Source organism: Rhinolophus sinicus, linkage group LG03 (genome assembly GCF_036562045.2).
Source record: "Rhinolophus sinicus isolate RSC01 linkage group LG03, ASM3656204v1, whole genome shotgun sequence".
NCBI classification, from domain to species: domain Eukaryota; kingdom Metazoa; phylum Chordata; class Mammalia; order Chiroptera; family Rhinolophidae; genus Rhinolophus; species Rhinolophus sinicus.
The window spans coordinates 159,515,096-159,535,386 of record NC_133753.1 but is presented as its reverse complement, the minus strand read 5'-3'; the positions used below and the strand labels follow the sequence as shown (position 1 = coordinate 159,535,386).

The window sequence follows — 20,291 nt, the reverse complement described above, 5'->3', positions numbered from 1 at the left end:
ATAAAAAATAAAGAAAATGACAAAAGCCAAAATCTTAAGAAAAAAAAGATATTCCTTTAAAAGTCTTATATCATGGTTCTCCTCTCAAAACAGTGACCCAGAGCACCTGCCACTTTTGCCGATAAGGAAAAGCTAAGCCTGCCAGTTACTGGGAAAGGATGTATTACTTGACTGTAGAATAATAACAGTAAAGATAAATCTTTTTTGTCTTTGTTTTCCAAATTTCTTTCACACATAGTTTTTTATGTTGTCCCTGAACCAATGTAATGAACTTCATAGGGAAAATGCTTTATTCCTGGTTTTCAGGTGAGAAATCTGAGGCAGAAAATTGTCATTATCAGGGCAGCGCTAGAACCCTGGATTATTACTTCATAGTAGCCTTTAATTTTCACTTTAATTATATACTCAAATTTAACCTCACATACGCCAAGTAATTTAACTATAGGAGAACATTCCCCAGTCATATCTAGGCTTCTAAAAAAGGGCTAATAATTGAAGATAATGTTGTCCCTACCATTTAATTCAGTTTGCCTCCTCTTTTTAATGCCATTTTTTCCATCTGTATGTTCAATTTTAAGCAGCGGTATGATCTGGTGCTTTGAGACTAGACACAGACCATTAAATAGGCTCGGGATTCTGCATTACTGGCTAAGCTTTCCTCCCCTCCCTCCCAGCCCCTTTGGCCTATTTCTTTACTCTGTAGGACAGGTTGAGTATCTGGATTTTTCTCCATGTGAGCCCTGTATTTGGATTTCAGAGCACATGGGTCAGAGCACCACAGTAAAAGGAAAATAGAGATTTATACAGATAACTTTGGCAATTCCCAGCCTCTTTCTTCCACAAAAATTCCTTTGGCATGTTGTGTCAAAGCACTTGCTTTACACTATATTCAGTATCCCTTCCAGGAAATGTATGTGATTGATAAGATCTCATCTGGAAATCTAGAGTAATTATTAGCAATATAAAGTGGCTGGACTCCCTGATCTCAGAGATCCTTTCATCTTTAATAATTTGGACTTTCAAATATTAACAAAGTCAGCATCAGATCTCCAAGTGATTGTGTTATGTTGGTGTTGGGCAGTTAACAAAGGAGCATGAGAAAGAGACAGTTTCAGTGTATAAGTGACCTATGAAATGAGGGTCAAGAGAGAGAAATCCCCATGAAAGGCACAGGATGAAAAATACAGAAACAAGCTTACCATGAAAAGAGATCAGTATAGGTGTGGAAAATCTTGTGCTAAAACACACAGAGTACAATCTGAGCAATTTTATAATGATACAATAAACAGAATTCCTGCTTGCTCTTGTTGATGTCTTTTCAGAGGAGCTGAAAAACCTTTTCTTTTTTTCTTTTTTTTGTTGTTTTGGTTTTCTCATTTAATAAGGAGGCGTGGTCTCTACTCTAGAGCCCTGCTATACAAGTTGTGGTCCACAGACCTGGAAATGTGAGAAATTCAGGATCTCAGACCTCCCCAAACCTATAAAATCAGAATTTACACTTCAACAACTCCTGGGTGGGTTATAGACTCTTTAAAGTTTCAGATGCTACTCTATGACATTCCAATATTATAATCTACGAGGGGAAGCAGATCATAATCTAACAGAGAACATGAAGACATAAATAAGATATTAACTTATTTGCACCCAACCCAGTTAATATCTGGGTTGGGTGCAAATAAGTCTGCAGGGAAAAACATGTTAAAGGAGAGAAAACAGATGATTTGTCCTCCATCTGCCTCGGCCACAGAGTGTGAAAATTTGGGCCTATACTGGGTGAGAAAAAACTCAAAAGATGGTGAGACATTTTCATGGCACTGGCTGAGGCCACTTGTTATCTCGTGCCAGTTACCTTATCTTTCAAAATGTCAACCAAGTCCTGATAGCAAAATGGGGAGTGAATGGAAATAATGAGAGCAATCTCAGTGTAACTGGTTTGTTGAAAGTTTATCTAGTAGGATATAAACATACAAGGGTCTTATTTCTTTTCAACCATTGCCTTGGACCTCATTTTGTTGAATCTGATTTTCCTAGACCTTACTAACATCTTGGTCAGACCTCAGCATTTTCAAATAAATTCCAGTTATTAAGTCCAGCCTAGTATAAAACTCCAATCACACCTACCCCTCCTCCTAGCTCAGGGTTTATCAGTGGCTTGAAGGGGCATGCGGGGTGGGGGTAGGGGGAGAAGGGCAACTTACTGTGAAATTCGACTTCCCTTTCCTCTTCCCCCTTTGGTGTGTTGGGCTAGAGTGGAGGGAGATGGAAAGAGAGGGGCAAGATAGAAATGGATGTTTGGACACAGGTGTAAGCTCCTTCGGTGGCCCTATGGGAGGGACAACCACTTTATAATTACTTTCATGGAAGATCTGTCTTCAGCTCAGACTCTTCCCTAGTCCTCCATCTTCCTTCACTCCATGTGTATCACATGGCCACAAGCTCCTGCTGCTTCCTGAAGCAGAGAGCCCTTTTAATTAGGGTATGAGCTCATAGGTCAAGCTCTGTTACCTTCCAGTGTTTTCTTGACCTGTATGAAACTCACACATCACACATCACTCTCACACCTGAACATCACAAGATACCACATGGCTTCCCTTCTTTCACCTCACATCTGCCATTTGTGTCCAATTCTCCTGTCTGTTCAGACAGCCTCTGCAGGCAGATTAGCAGGTAATACTGGGGAATGAGATAACAGTCTCTCTTTCTTGTAGATACCCCCAAGTCCTACAAGTGGCTTTTTTGGAGGCTCCTACACTAGACTTTGGTGGGTGAGCAGTTATCTTCCTTTCCCTTCCATGAGGAAAATCTTCAGTACCCCTGACTAGACTCAGTCAGAATCAGTCATGTATGATTCTGTGAATCATCTCTCTCTTCCCTCGCTCCCTCACCAGTCTTCTGTTTATGTCTATGGGAGAATGTCTTAAGGGAGGATATATTCACCTCTCACAAAATCTTGGAGGGGCTGTCTTGTTCCCCAATTGCTTGCACCTTTATTCAGGAAGTGGGACATTGTACAGTCCTATGTCCTTAGTTTAGAGGCCTTAGTGGCCAATTCCAGAACGACAGGACAGGTTCTACTCAATATCCCATTACATTATAATATACAATATTTATGGATCACTTTCTTTGTACTAATTGTAGTAAGCCTTTTACATATTTCATTTCATTTAATCCATATGACAATACCATATGATAGGTTTTATTATTCTCATTTAAACAATAAAACACTGTAATGGACATCTGCCATATCTAGTCACACAAAATATTTTTAAAAGCCTCTCCATTTTATAATACCAGGAACTTCAAGTCTTACAATCCCAATGAGGAAAGCAACACATGAAACCTTTGTTTCTAAAGAAGAATAAATAACTTGAATTCAGCCCATCAGATGCACCTGTGAGAGATTTAATTATATTTGAGTCACATGGAAGTAAGAGGCATGGTGCTGTTTGCATTTTGCAGTATGTATTGAGGCAGAGAGAATGTTTTAGTCTGTTTGGGTTGTTATAACAAAATGCCACAGACGGGGTAGCTTGTAAACAACAGAAATTTACTTCTCACAGTTCTGGAGGCTAAAAATCTGAGCTCATGATACCATCATGGTTCGTGAGGGCCCACTTCCAGGTTGCAGACTTTTCATTGTAACCCCACATGGCAGAAGAAAGCAAGAGATCTCTCTGGAACCTCTTTGATGAGGGCACTAATCTCATTCATGAGGCCCCCACCTTTACGACCTAAGCACCTCCCAAAGGCCCTAACTCCTAGTAAAATCACCTTAGGGGTTAGGATTTCAGCATATGGATTTTTGGGGGCCACAGACATGCAGCCCATTGAATTGAGGAAGGCTCTGTTACCTGCAGTGGTGATAGTAGCATCCTGACTTAGCCACTTTCTGATGATGGCAGACGCAGCAATTTCTGGGGCAGGCCAGTTCTGTGATAGTGGGTGTCCTCCCCAAAAGCTTCACCTGGAGTCTGCCTCTTCAGCCCTTACAAAGATTCTGTGGGTTCTCTCTGTTTCTTAATAAATAACTTTCTGCTTAAACTTGCTACACAGGGTTTTTTGGCTGCAGCAAATCACCCTGGTCAAAGCAACAACAGAACCAATATTACTTCTAGTCTTCAAATTTGAAGGCATATTTGAAGAGGAAAAACTATAGACATGAGTTTGTTTTGTAAAGACAGTTCTTAGAAAAATCTGAAAGTCAGAAATATGAGTGGTTACAATATTTCTCTGTGACCCATAGGTCTATCTTCGCTCTAGCAGTGTTCTATTAAAACTAAGATGCTTATAAGGAAAATATTTTATATAATGTGAAGTGTTGGTCTAGCTTCAAAATGTCATATTTAAGATTTTGCTTTTGCATTGATTTGCTACATATAGTTCATCCAACTTGTTTCACTGAAGCATGGGATTACGGGATGAAAAATGAGAAGGCCTATTTGAGCTGAGGCACTGCCATTGATTAGGTAAGAGGTTTTAGGTAAATTTATTAAGTGCTTTGGGACTCAGTTTCCACATTATAAAATTGAAATAATCCTAACTGTAGTCTTTTCCAATCATACAAGGGTTCTGGAAAGATCAAATAAGGATGATTGTGGACAATGAAGAGCTAACATAAATAAAATAATTATTATTATAGTGATAGTCATTTGAATAATCTCTGTGAGTAGAAAATGATGGGGGGAAAATCAGCTCTAAAACCTCACATTATTAGGAGTAAAAAGGAAAAACATTTTTAGGAAAGAATGCAGATCAAATATATTTCTTTGCATGCAAATGTCTCTTCTCAGATTATGTAAGCCCTCTTATGTTTCTTCCCTTATTCAGCACAAGTCAGAACGTTGTAATGCAGCAGTTCAGAATCCCAAGAGAGTCAAATACATTTCATCTATAGTTTTGGAAAAGATGGTCAATTTTTTGCATGCTTTAGTATCCATGAAAACTTCTTTCCCCAAATACTATTTGTTCAGTCAAATCAGTAGAAGTTGCCTACAGGTCTCCAGGTCTCTAAGACTGAGCAGTTGCTACATAATGTCTATCATTTGAAGATGGAATGCAGGGACACTGGCACTTGTGATGTCTAGTGAACAAGGCCAAGGTCATCTCCATGGGAATGGTCCTTCTCCTGCCCTCCCCCTTCCTCAGAGGGTAGAATAGGTCTAACAGGTAAAAGAGCCATAGATGCCTCTTGGTTGTGGGCAGAGTTCCCACCTTCACATCTGTGCCTCAGGATTGCTTCATTTTCCCCAGTGCAGAACTTAAAAGGATCACAGGTTTGATAATTTGCAAGGGGGGGATATGATCACAGGTCAGTCTTGCTACCATAATTTTCAATTAAGTCCTATCTTCATTTTTACAAATATTATATGCATAGGATAAGCTGATGATAATTATATTCACTGGAACCTAAATGTTCTCTTGGAACTCATATTCTTCTGGAACGTACTTCCCAGGAGAAAAGCAATTGTAGTGGGAGAATGGGCAACACTTGCCATGGGCTGCTCTCAACAGAGAGGGTCATATATCAGCACCCAGATAGAGAGGGGGCAGAAGCCAACAGGCACTCTCCAGTGATATCCTTAAGTCTTCAGTATAATTACTCACTTCACAATATATGGACTGTTATTGGATTCCCTGAGAATACTGGAGAAAGGGCTGAAAATTCTGTACAGCAGATAGGATGCCTAATGAAAATGACCCATATGGATGTTGAGTAGAGTCAAAGAGGGCTTTGCAGAAGGACAATTGGAAACTTGGAGACAGCTTCTGACTTGGAAATGGGTTGTAGATCAGGTTCATTAAGATTTCTGGAAGCAAAGGAGCTTGGTGGAAATGTGAGTTCTATTTATTAGAAATTCTTACCATAGCTAGCACTTAAATTGTGCTTTACAGTATACAAAGAGCTCTTATATATATCAGATCTCATCTTCTCCTCAAACAATCTGTGCAGAAGCCATTATTGTTCCCATATTTCATATGAGGAAACTAAGGTTAAGCTTTCCTGTTTAATTTGCTCAAGTTCCCACAGTGAGTGAGTGGTGGAGGTAAATCATGAGTGGTAGAGATAGACATGGGCTGGAGCCCTTTCTTTAGTTTTCCAACTGTCCTGATGATTACACTGGGAAGGATGTTAATGAATTTGCTTTTTATTTTTATTTTATTTTGTTTTTTTACATTACAGGGATTATCACTTCATGCTAAGAAACTGAGGCTCCTGAGGTCACTTTGGAATTCTGTATTATAATTCCAAGGTGAAAAGCTTCTATTCTTTATTCCTTTTCAGTTTTCTTGAGTGGAAACTGATATTATTTGATATTATCTGTCATTCATCAAATAATTTAAGTCAACACATCGAAACAACTCTAAGTTTAAAATGACTCTGGTAATCCTTTTCTTGTTTCTTTCCCTAGAATGATTTCCTCTTTCACTCTTGATTGGCTTGTTTGTTACTGTAAAAATCGAACACTTTGTGGAAAGCTAGTTATTTTTTTAAAAAGTTGATTCATTACTGTAATGGAATCATGCCATTTCAGAAGTGCTAATTTAATTCAGTCTTAGATTACTAGAGCCAAAACGAGCCAATTCAGTAATAGATGTAAATATTGTCAATTGGGTGACATGATAAACGAAAATAAAATTTTGGTAAATAATAAGAAAGGTTAAACAATTATGGAAAAAGAAAAATGAGATTTTGTTCCCTAAAGACAATGCTATAAACTGAAGAAGAATCCTAGCTGGCTGTCTTAGGAGGAAAATCACCTCCTTGTTATGATGGAATGTCAGGGCAGGACATCTGTTTCTGAATACATGTATAAATCATAAAGGGCAGCTCCCTGGGGAGGGGTAAAATTTTAAGCTGTAGTAGGATTTTAACTCATAATGTACATAAATTCAACAGTTATATTCATAAGAAAAGGCGGTAACGGGTAGAATGAATGGGGGGAAGCAGGACTCAGGATTCTGGATGTGTAAAGAGGCAGGGTAATAGCATTCCTAGTGTGATAACAGGAAATGCAAAGAGGGGCCTGTTTCCCAATCTTTCTGCAGACAGGCCAACAATACTCCTGCTTGATTTGTTATCTAACAAAGACAGCCTTAATATCCTGCAAACAAATTACGAGATAGAAAACACATAACCGTTCATATGACTTGGGTTCCTTGATACAGCAAGTATGGTCAGACTGGTTCTTTATTTGGCTTAGTTGATTAAGAGTACTGAGCTAATAGGGCCACTAAAATGTATTTGTTCATGGTGAGGTTTGTTTCCTGGAAGAAGAGTGCCTTAGGCAAGATTGTGCAGTAGACAAAGTTCATCTTGGGTTTTTCTCACTCCCACCTGCCTCCTGTCACTGTGCCCAGACCCTTCCCACACTTTCTATTTCCCTGGTACTCACTGCAGTCCTCTGGTTCCCCAAGAACTCACACCCAGCCCCCTGCTGGGTCTGCTCCTGGCTGCACCTGTGCTCGCTCTAGCCCTTTCCTTTCTGCCTAATTCCCATGTAGACTTAAATGCCCTTGGTCACTTCATCCCAGGATCCTGTTTTATGTTAGATGAGAGTTCATCTGATGACTCACACTGTCTTAAGCTGTACTGTTAGATTTTAGTAGATGCAACTTGGGGGGATGAAAAAGAGTTCCTTGGCAAAATAAGTTTGCAAAAATCCTGCATACCATACCACCCTCTTCTACGTAGATTCATAATGCTCATTAGCATATTGAAGATTTGGCGAATTTTTTTAGAAATAAATTTTTGTGATGAATTCGGTATGGGGAACACTATTACAACAGAATACAAAACTAAGGTGTAAATTTTTATCTTTCTCAGACATTATATTTATTCTAACGTGTGTCTATAGAAAAAAAAATGCCTTTACCTTGAGGAATGACACCAATTGGTAGAATCTCAAGTGTTACAATGAGTGTTGATGGGTGGTATTTAGCACAAGGGTTCTGGTGACACAGTTTAAATTATTTTTGATTACTTTTGGTTACTTTCTGCTTTGCTAAACAAAGTTATAGGCTTGGCTAATTTGAACACTCTATTTGGACAAAGCTGAGGTAAAATTTGGGTAAGCTTAGGGCTCTTGTTTTAGCAACTTTTATGTCTATTTGTGTCCAGATATTCTTTGACAAGTGAAATGTATTTCTTTTGTAATCAGTGCACTAACATCAGGCCACTCAACATTTAAAAAAATGGGTGAGATTGGATTTTTCTTTTTTTGTTATAGTCACCTCGAGAGGTCAAGAGCAGACCCTGATAATGTGATCCGATGATGAAATTGCAATCCCCTTCCATTCAGTCCTCTGCTAATGAAAATGTTTCTGCTTAAAGTTCTTATATAAAGAAGATGCTTTCTGGAAAGCCTCAAAATGAGGTCAGAGACCTGAAAGAAATGTGTGCTGCCTTAGGAATTTAGGCTGCCAAATGAAATCTGGAGAAAAAGACCGTCGGTTTAGTTTCTTCCCTCCCTTCTTTTCCCTCTGTGTGACTGGAGCACAAGATATTTCTCTCTCTCTGATAGGTTCTTTCAGAATGCCTTCCTCACCCCCCGCCCCCACAATAATATAGACATTTATGAGTTCTCTAGTCTAATAATGTTTTAAATCAAACCTCCTTTTCATCTTTGATTATGGCAGTTAATTTGTTAACTTTGATGGAGAATCTCCTATTTCCACCAATTCAATCCACTAAATAGTTGAAACAGGTCTGATTAGAAGCTTCCCTCACTTTATACCTTCCTTTTCCCTTATTATTTTTTTTATTGTGTGACTAGAGATGAGCATATTTTTACTAAGCCATACTATAAATCCAGCATAGCGATGTCTGAAATGCAGGATTTATTGAGTTCCACGGAAATCACTCGGAGAGTTTTATTAAACATACTTATTCAATCCTGCACTGCAAGACTCTACTGCTAGCCATGGTAAATGCTAGAGCAGAAACCTAGTTTTGCAATCCCAAGCTTCTTAAACATGACTATGTATGTGTACCTTTTAAAAATTCCTTATGAAGAGATATGGTTGATAATTTATCTTAGCTTTATAATTTTTGAAATTATCTCTATAATTTATATGCCTCTCAGAATCAATATGATGGTTGTTTCTGTTTAGAATATTAAGTGTCACGCTCAGCATGGTCTAAGATTTCTAAAATGTCCAATCATTATTATAGTGCTTCCCGCAATCAAATTATTTTAAGAGATTAGGTTTCATTTCTGAACAAAAGACAACTTTAATTCCTATAGTCTTCCTCAGAAGACATAATTCTTGGTCTATCCAGAGCAACTTTCATTTCAATTCTAGACTAATTTCATTATTGGTTGTTGACTTAACACTGTTTTTCCTAAACACTAGCCGATAAATGCTCTCCCCTTTTGCCAGTTGACTGGAAAGTTCCAAAGCTCATTTTCCATGGCTCTTTAGAGTGTCTTCAGTGAGATAGAGTCCCCATTGCCCATAGCAGTGACTGTTGAAATGTCATCTTTGGATTGACTTTTCTTCCTTCCCAATTCCCAGTCTCAACTCCTATTCCTTGGGATCGTTTCTTAAAATAAACTCACTGCTTGCAAGATAGAGTCTCAGGCTCTGTTTCCTTTTGGAACACAAGCTAAGACAAATAGCAAAATGTCAGAAGAATTAATAATCATTCCCCCCCACCCCAGAAACAGTCACTGCAGTGAAGATGCAGAAAATTTTAAAGTACAGCATGCTAAATTACTTCCGAGTACAAGAAAATCATTTTTCAAGTAACAGTCAGCCTAAGAGTTAGTTACTCTTTTCTAACAAAAGTCATGGCAATCTATAAAAATCCTTCAAGAGCAGAGGAGAAAAAATTTTGTAGACATGAAACCCAGGCTATTCACAGGTGGATACAGCAAACCTATTTGTAAAAATGAGAAAGAGTTACACTTACAGATTCTATGTGAAGTTGTGCTTTTTTGAATTGATAAAAGCTCTGTGTTTGAAGTCTGATCTTTGAATAACTGTGGACAGAAGCTGAAATTTTTAGTGTATGTATTTATTAGTCTTGATCTAAGGTAGAGACCAGTGTGGCATGGACTGATGTGGATTTGTATGGGGACGGTATTTGAACACAGAAGATGATCAGTGGATTGCTCCCAACTTGAATGATAACAGAGACAGAGGACTCAGAAGCTTTTAAAAAGCTACCTATAGATACAGGCTTTACCAATATTCTCATGAGGGGGTATAGGCAACAGAGGGCATCAGACTCACCAGCTACATGTTATTTTTTGCTATGTGCCTATTTATATTTAAATTTAATTACTTGATGAAACATGCATAATTCATCCCAAAGTAGTGCTTTATTTCTCCTTAGTTGCTTTTTCTTTTTCTCCTTCTCTTTTTAAAGATGCAGTTAAAAGAAGCTTTCCATGTTTTGTTAAGGTTAAATAGCTGAACTGATGAGCCTGAAGTGACAACGGAGATCATGAAACTGGTACCCAAGAAGGTAAGCGGTCCCCTTTCTGTATAATGCCTGACCACTCTTATTCCTGCTAAGGTATGTCACATAGTCCATAGCAGTGAAGGAGAAAAGAACACTACAAAGAACTATTCTGGACCAGTTTTTGTGCTGGTCTGGAGGATAAGTAAATGCAGTACAATTTTTTCCTCAGGAGACAAATGGTCGGTTGCAATGTTAAAAAGTAGCTGCTCTGGGAGAGCTGGGTTGAGAGTAATGGAACAAAACTAGAGTTCACTTTTTAAGTGACTGGAAGCTATAATTTTTCTCTTTAGATTCAGGTTCTTGAAACTGCTTACTGGTATCCTAGGAGGACAACACATAATAAAAGAAAAAACAGTGAGGGAATGAAGAATGAGGAAAGGGCTTCTTAAAGAAAAAGTGAAACTGGAGAAAAAATGAAATTCATTTAATGACAATAGTAATGCCACTTTCTCTTTTGTCCTAATCTTCCTTTGCTGTTTCCCCTTCCTCTTTTACTTGGTAGTCTCTATTTTAATTGCTAAATACGTTTTTCTTCATCTCTTTAAGACCAGGACTTAATTACATTGTTCTGAATTATATGAGAAAAAAGCCAATTTCTGCCACAGTATTGCATAAAAATGTGTTCTCTAAACAGGATGTGATCTTACATATGATTTTAAAACATATTTTTTCCTTACAAAATCCTTTGTAATTGATGATTTAATTGCAGTATAGAAAATACAGATAAGAAAAATTATCTGTGATAATGATAACTCTTTCAATTTTTAAATTATTTATCCCTCCAAGCTGGAGGGTGACATGGAGTTGGGGGTGTGAAGGGTAGTTCTGTCTCCAAATTATTTGGAGAGATTGAAAAAAAAAGCACTATCTTAAGTCCTCCCCAAATCCTATTAAATCATAATTCCTGGAATATGGGGTTTGGAGCATGCATTTTTGATAAGTGAAGCAGGAATGATGCGTACCAAAGTTTGAGCATCCCTGCTTCAGTCTTTTTTTGGGTGGTGGGGTGGGGGAGGGACAACAAATCAATTTAAAAGAACACTGATGTCAGACTCCCTGTCCTGAATATTTACTCTGTCCAGTTCTTCCTTGCAGTGCTTGAGGGAAACACAGTACTGTAGACCACAGGAATATTAGATACATCAAGAAGTCACGTTCCTCCCTTTGGTACGTTCTTTAAACTAGATCTGTGCCTGGTGAGGGAGAACTGCCATATGTTGTCTGCTAATGCAATCTGTAGGGAAAACATTTCCCCAGCCCTCTTCAGATGTCAAATGAGTTTCCCCAAGCACAAACAGCTGACCAGGGCCAGAGCCATGTACAGAACCGAGGTCTTGGTGTACCTATTGCTAAGCTCTCCCCACTCCTTCAGGCTGTGTTATGCTTTTCCTGTTTATGAGGTTGTTTTACTGATGAGAGAAGTAGCCTACAAATATAAAGTAACATAGTGTACATTGTAAAAGAACAGAGTTAAATTCTTTCACTTCTTTACATAAAACACATTTCTGCTCTTTAACTCTCAAATTGTTGGGGCAAAGGAACTGTCTTTGGTTGCACCCATAACATTAATTTTATAGAAATAGTTTCAAAAGCACTGTATTTTTCAAGTAGACTTGCACATAATTTATTTTGCCAGGATCTTCTGATCTGGGGTCAGGTAAAGTAGCTTTTGTTCATAGTTCTTGTTATATTAATAATATTTCAAATACGGCACCCTCCCCATTCCTTTGAATAAGTATGTAGACTGAAAAAACATTTCCCCTAAGTAATTTGTTAAGTGTTTTTAGAACAAGTGCTCTTTGTTCTTGGTACTTAATCTGTTTGTTTTGTACAAATATTGTGTGAGTGTATGTTTTAATCATTGAGCTTTGTCACTGAAACTGTCAGTGACAATTGTTTACTCACTGTTGGTAAATTTGAAAAACAAACAAACAAGCAAACAAACAACAACAACAAAAAAACAAAGACAGGAGAACTTAGAATTTCCTGCATAAGAATAATTATTTTGGGGGTGACCAGTTTGCTCAGTGGTTAGGGCGCAGTGCTCATAACACCAAGGTCGCCGGTTTGATTCCCACATTGGCCAGTGAGCTGTGCCCTCCCACAACTAGATTGACAACAACTACTTGACAAGGAGCTGATGGGTCCTGGAAAAACACACTCTTCCCCAATATTCCCCAATAAAAATTAAAAAAAAAAAAAAAGAATAACTATTTTTATAAAAATTTAGTATTCTACAAGAGACAGACTCCTGAGTATTGTAAAATTTTTAGCCTTTCTTTATTTCAAGTGAAACATCTGGATAGAGACAATTTCACAGTATAAGCAAAGTCTGCTTAGCTAACTGTTAAGCACACAGGTGGAATTCATTAATATCAGACGTTTGCCTACATGCGGTAGGAATATTTTAGATTGTATAAGATAACTAATTGTATTTTTCTGTAACTATTTATTTTAGAAGTGAAAAATAATCCTGAAGGATATAAAGTTGCATAATAATATTTTTCACAAATTTAGTAATGACCAATTAAGAGAATCGTGCTTTGTGGAAAGTCCATGCAAAAAGACTGGTGCCTCCGTGAATACATCCAGGGCGTGGACCTTACCTCAGTGGGGCTTGTTTTTATTCTAGGATTTTGCAGCTGTTTTTGAACTGAATTTTTCTTCTTCCCAGTGGATTGAATCTATTGTTATGCTGCCTTTCAGACCACATAAAGTAAAAAAGCATACAGAACAGGGAAGGCAGGCTCAGTTGCCCAAGGTTATTCAGAGACAGAAGAAAAAGAACAATTTTAGAAGAGTAGGAAATACTTCTGCAGAATACGGCCCTTGGGATGCATCCCAATGAAAGAATACTAGAAGAGGTCTCATAAATCTAGGCTACTAAGTAGAATTTACAAAAGTGGTAGATTATGGCTAAATCTTTGACTAAGTTCTGAAATCTTCCCCAGGGAATGCAATACATGCTTATGAATTCAGAAGCTACTGCAGAAATCAACACTCAACCAAAATACCCTTGTTCTAAATAAAACTGTATGGGGGATTATTACCAAATATAGGTTGGGTTTTGGTGAAAAGTGCACTGAGATTACTCTAGTATGTGCTCTCAAATCCTTGTCTAGCAAGCTGCCTCATTTTCTCAGGTTCAGTTTCCCATCTATAAAATATAACCCTTAATGCTTATCTAATAGAATATGATAAAAATAAAATAAGATAATGGATGTGATTCTGGAGCTGTACTTCAGTGTGATTTATGGCATTAGCTCTTGAGTCTGTCTCCTTGAGTTGAATCCTTTCTTTACCACCTATTAAGTGGCTGACCTTATGGTTGTCACACTGAATTAATTTCCTAGTGCTGCCACAACAAATTACCATAAATTGGATGGCTTAAAACAGCAGAAAATTATTGTCTCATTTTTCTGGAGGCCAGAAGTCTGAAATCAAGGTGTCAGCAGGGTTGATTCTTTCTGGGGGCTCTGAGGGAGAATCTCTTGCATGTCTCTTTTCTGGCTTCTGGTATTTGCCAGTGATCCTTAGTTTCTTTGGCTTGCAGCAGCATAATTCCATTTTCATGTGGTATTCTTCGCTGTATCTCCTCTGTGTGTGTCTGTCTCTCCACGTCCTCTCCTCTTCTCAGAAGGGCACCAGTTGTATCAAAGGCCCACTCTAATTCAATATGACTTCATCTTAACTAATTACATCTGCAAAGACTCTCTTCCCAAATAAACTCACATCCACAGATACTGGGGATTAGGACTTCAACATATGTTTTGTTTGTTTGTTTTTAAGTTTATTGGGGTGACAATTGTTAGTAGAGTTACATAAATTTCAGGTGTACTATTCTGTAATACATCATCTATATCTCACATTGTGTGTTTACCACCCAGAGTCAGTTCTCCTTCCATCACCATATATTTGACCTTGTTTTTCCTCTTCTAGAACCCCCCGCCCCATTACCCTCTGGTAACCACTAAACTATTGTCTATGTCTATGAGTTTTTGTTTCTTCATTTGTTTGTCTTCTTCTTTTGTTCTTTTCAGTTTTATATACCACATATCAGTGAAATCATATGGTTCTCTGCTTTTTCTGTCTGACTTATTTCGCTTAGCATTATAATCTCAAGATCCACTTATGTTGTCGCAAATGCCACTATTTCATCTTTTTTATGGCTGAATAGTATTCCATTGTGTATATATATATATATATATATACCCCCTCTTCTTTATCCATTCATTTATTGAAGGACACTTTGGTTGTTTCCATGTCTTGGCCACCATAAATAAAGCTGCAATGAACATTGGAGCACATAGGTCTTTATGGATAAATGTTTTCAGATTTTTTTGGTAGATACCCAGGAGAGGGATTGCTGGATCATATGGTAATTCTATTCTTAATTTTTTGAGGAACCTCCACACTGCCTTCCATGGTGGCTGCACCAATCTGCATTCCCACCAACAGTGTATGAGGGTTTCTTTTTCTCCACAGCCTCTCCAACACTTGTGACTATTTGAACATATGTTTTTCAGATACACCGTTCAACCCACAACAGTCTACTCCTTTCCACCCAACAGTAGAACACAAATCAGCCAAGTTTTCTGTGACTTTATAACAAGAATCACCCTTCCTCTCAAGTCCAATAACATGTTCGGTATTTCTTTCTAAGATCTTACCAGAAGCACCTTTAACATCCGTATTTCTATGATTCTCCAAAGTCGATTTACTTATCTATAGAATGAGGATGATAATATTTACATTTTGGGATTGTTGTGAGGATTAAATGTAATAATCCATGAAAAGTGCTTAGCACAGGAAATGGTACTTCGTAAATGCTTAATGACAGTTGACTTTTTTTAAGTATTAGGTTGAACTATATAAAGTTGATGTTTTATAGGTTGTTAAATGGTTGAATATAAGCATATCCTTGTGGTTTAATTTGAACTTTATGGAAGTGCTGTTTTTGTGGGTCAAAATAGCTAAAATTCAGTAATTCCGTATGGTCTAAACCTAATACTTTATAATAAATGAAATGTTGATATACCAAGATGAGGTATCTTCATTAAGTCATGGTATTTCCTTCTTGAAAATAATCCGCAGGAAAACTAAAAGTAATTATTGTTTGTTTTAGTAATTGTTATATAATTAAATTGTTAGTTACCTTGATTTTAGTGCTATTTTTAAAAATATGTGAAATTAAACTTTTTGTTCATTAATAATCAAATATTTAGTGAAGAAACATGAAACATAAATTCAGTCTACTATTTAATGATTAGCAATATCTGCCACTGATTCAGAGGCTTCTTAAATTAAACATATATTTAAATTAAGATGAGATCTGTCATCACCTCTAGTTAGTTGGGGATATAGTGGTTTCATATTTTGGTCCTCACCGTTTTTTAAAAACTTGAATTCATATAGTGAAAGACAGGTAACCAAAGTAATTTGCATAATACTGCTCCAGTGGTCAAATAGAAATTTATTTTATAGAGGTTCTCCCCAAGAGAGAAGAGAACTGCCATTGGTATAAAAATACAATGCTACTGGAATTTTCTATAGAGATAATGGTAACTAACTGTAATGGTACAGTTAGTTAAGGATAACTCTTGAATATTAAAATGTGTCTTCAGTGTCCCTTAGGCAGCAGTGCAGGTAGGAAATCAGAAATTGAAATGAGAAAATGTAAAAAAGTGGAAAATGAAGCATGTCAGAATAAGATGTATATACATTAAAAGATTTGCCAGAGAGCCAATTAGAATGGTGGGTAAACAGTGCCCAAGAATCTTAAGAGATTAGTGGTTTAATATAGAAAAATTGTAAAGCCTAAGGCAGGGTGGATGAAAGAGATGGAAGGTATCTAAGGCCCTATGAAGAAGCTAAAAATAATTCATCCTTTCAACAAATTTTTTTGAATGTCTTTGATGTCCTGGTTGACTAGAGAGTGACTTCTACATATAACAGGTTCTCCAAACAATGTGTGTTGAATGAATGTGAATAATGAAATAGGATAATATTAATCTGACTCAGGACAATCTTCCCAGGTGGAGATTTTGAATAATGAAAACATGCCATCCAAGCTTCAAAATAGGTAGCCAGAGCTAGAGGTAGAAATGTATAGTAAAGAAGTGTATTAGGACTCAGGCAGACTTGACTTCAAATCCTGATTCCCTTTCCTAAAGTATGTGTGACCTACTATAGTCACTGGTTCCACTACTAATGGTATCTCCAGTGAAATGGGTGGATCACCTCTTTCAATTATTTTTTATAAAATAATTCAAGACAAGAACACATATGTTTTTTAACTAATTTTTTTTCTTTTGCCTTTCATACTGTTGCTCTTTTAATTCATTGCCTTTTGTCTCAAATTCATTTTCCTATGGTCACTTTCATTGGATCACCAATGACAACGGCAATGACAATGGAGATATACTTGTGTCTGCCCACGGTGTTTTCCGTATTAAAAAATAAAGTTTTTAATGGTTTGATGTATACCAAAGTTATCAGGTTATCAGGTCTAGGTCTTGGGTCTGACTTGGAAATGTATCTGCCAAATATTTTAACATGGTTTTTGAAGTGATTAAGAGGAATTAGACAGCTAACATCTCTATCAAATTGAACTTTGAAACACTTTCTAATATTAATGCTAATTTAGTGATTGACTTAATGAATCACTAATGAGTCACAAAAGAGGCAGTAGCTAGCCAGTCAGTCTAGAAAAAACCATCAGTTATATGAACTGGGAATACTTTCGTACAAAATTTTGACTTTAGTTGATAGGAACATGTCACAGTACCTTCTCTAGAGGTTTCAGTCGTGTTCAGAGATTTATTTCTGCCTGTGACATAGTCTGCCCCTGAAAAGAACATCCTGAGGAGTTGAGCTTATGCTTCTATGAAAAAGCTTCTCATTCGGCATTGAGGTTGAATTTTGTCTGCATAATCCATGTAATTCCTGATCCATGTTTCTTTAGGAGAGGTAACTTTGTAATAAACTTCCAAGTAAGGTGCATTCAGTAAATATTATAAATTAGCAACTTACCCAGTAAGTTCCATGGTTAAAGGGCCAACGATAAGGGCCAACTGCAGGGAAAATGGTAAAGTTGTACCCACTGCAAACTTAACTGTAGTAGGGAATCCTTTTCCTACCTAAGAAACTGTAGTTATCAAGAGTCAGAGGAGAGGGTCAGTACCTGCCCTTGAAGTCCAGCCATGATTTGTCCTTTTTAAGGTATAGCTCATATTCTAAACCTCTGTCTTTTATCTGCAAATCCACTCCCTGACTTCAGACTTACCTTCTAGGACTTCCTCCCTCAGAACTTAGCCTTTAGTTTCTGTAATAGCAGTTAATTATTGTCTAATCTGTGTAGTCCAGGCATAAGGCATGCTGGGATCCCTTCAGAAATTCAGAGTGGGAATGCATGGATAGAGCATACATGGGAATCAAGGTGGATTTTGGGGAAAGTGACTGGCGTGATTGCTTGAGGACACCTACAAGATTGATGGATATGCTATGTTTGGAGAAGAGGAATGAATGCAAGTGTGATTAAGTCAGTCATCTCCTGGAAAAAATAATAAATTGTTTTTGTTGTCTTCAAAGAAAATTCATAGGTTATTAAGTATTTAATTTTCCTATTGGTCAGACTAGTTAATATAATTGACTTTTAATGTATTAAGGTGCAGAATTTATAGTCATAGGGTGTAGATTAAGTTCACAAAAATAAAGCCATGAAAGCTCACTAAGCACTTTTATTTGTAGTTAAGATAAAGCATTAAAGTATGGTGTGTAATGTTGCCTTTAAAGTATTTATGGTAGGTGGAAAGACATACAAAGTACTATACACATGTATATTGATTATACTGATATGTTAACTATAATTAAATCTATTAGAAATACCTTATTTAGTGGAAATGATTGGTGAGTTTAGCTTTTAATCATAGAATTGATAGTGATAAATTAAAAGTGTTATTAATATTTTAAGGTCACTTTATATGACTTCTCAAGTAAAATATTTATGGATTGATGTGAAGGTTATATACTTATGTTTATTTCAGAGACCTCATTTATTTGCACTATGATCTGTATTTTAATAATTCTTAAGAACAAGGGTTTATTTCATTTTTCTTCTAAATAGTTCTCAAATGCCTTGCGCATCTGAAAGCGTATGGTTACAACAGAAACAAACATACTCATTTCTATGTAATTTTACAAGAGAATGAATGCAGATGGGACTCTAATTAGAACCATTATTTATAGACTAAGTAAATAATGTGGGCTTGCTTTTTTGGTGAAGCAACATGAGGGACAACTCAGGACATATGGTCTTACAAAGACAAAAATATTGTGCTGGAAGACACCGTGATCTCATTACTCAAGGGAGGAGGGCCTGGGTAAAGATGTGTGAGCACCTCCAACTCTCGCCTCATCCTAAACCACTGTGGGGCTATCTGGTACAGGTAGGAATGGGTGCCACACCTGAGGTAGACTGGAAGAGTTTATTTTGCCTCTTAACAATTATGTGTGTTCTGGCCTGCAAAAGTGGTGTCCTTCCAGATTTCTTCAGAGGTGTGATTGTTTCCTTATTCTACTGGGAGCCTGTTTTCCAACTGTTTCCAGAAGGACTCACTACTCACGTCGTTAGAGCCCCAATAGAGCCCCAGGTTTTAATTTCAAGAAGTGACTGGCGATCACAGAGTTTATTTTGTTTATCATTAGGTTCCAAAATGTTAAGTGAACATTATATCTGCTCTGAAGTATAATTGAAAACTGATAGTTCTCCTCTTGTGTTTATGGTTTTGTTTCAATATAAGTTTTCTTTCCAAAGAAATTCGGGGGAACATCTTGTATATACATTTATAAGTTTATCTTCTATATTAGGAGGCTGAGGAAATTCAATTAATCAACTGAGTTTGGACAGGTTGCAGGAACAGATGTATGGTGGTTACGAAAAACCTTCCATGGGCTGCTAATATGCAAATAGGCAGTAAATTATTCTTGCTTCTGGTTTTTGAGAATATATATTGGCTTCCTAAGCTCTATATAACACAAGTGAGGAATAGTTTGAGTATTAGTGTTCAAATGTCTTTATTTTAGAATTAAATAACATACTTTTCTTATGCTTCACTGCATAAGAAATCCTGTTGATTTGTGAACCTGAGGTTTTCACTGATTTTCTAAGAGGTGGTGACTTGGCTGACTTGAATTCTACTCATCCGTTGCACCGCATTGTAAGCTAGAATTTAATTTAATGCTTCTGATTGGAAATTGCTTGTGGAAATGAATTTATCACAACAGGTAAATGAGTCTGACCAGGACATTAAGGGGGCACCTCCAACATGCCTAAAGCAATGTGACTTCTCTGAGGTGCATGAGCATCTGTGAGGAATGAAAATGTATCCCTTTGTTCTTTTGTGCCTTTTAGCTAGCTATGAAAGGGAAGTCCAGAAAGCTGAGTAGTGCTGCACTGCATACCAGCAGGGACCCGTCCATCTGGGCTTGGAATACAATGAGTCCACTGACAAAATCTGCATAAAAATTAGTGACAGATGCCTTTTATAGGATCCTCATTCTATGGACTATTGATACAAAACCACTATGCAGAAATATATGTAGGAATTCTAATTAATAATTGGAGAGGTAATAGTGTTTTGGAAGTTTGAAAGATAACCTTTTTTTAAATACCTATCTGCAAAAATCCTGTTCTCTTTCTGCTTTCTTCAGACTTTATTATCATTATTTTTTATAACTTCTTTCAACCCTGATTTTCTTCTTCTTTTTTTTTTTCCTTCCAGAGTAAAGAGATGGTGGAAGGAATGTGTAGGAAGGGAAGACC

General features: G+C 37.0%; 1 long non-coding RNA gene across 1 annotated transcript in view; it reads left to right on the top strand.

Annotated features, from left to right (window-relative positions):
• The window catches only part of LOC141570425 (uncharacterized), a 275,111-nt gene that overhangs the window by 215,196 nt on the left and 39,624 nt on the right, over positions 1-20,291 (top strand). The window contains exon 6 of the long non-coding RNA XR_012494433.1: positions 10,373-10,471. This is a non-coding gene — a long non-coding RNA (uncharacterized LOC141570425). The remainder of the gene's footprint in view (positions 1-10,372; positions 10,472-20,291) is intronic.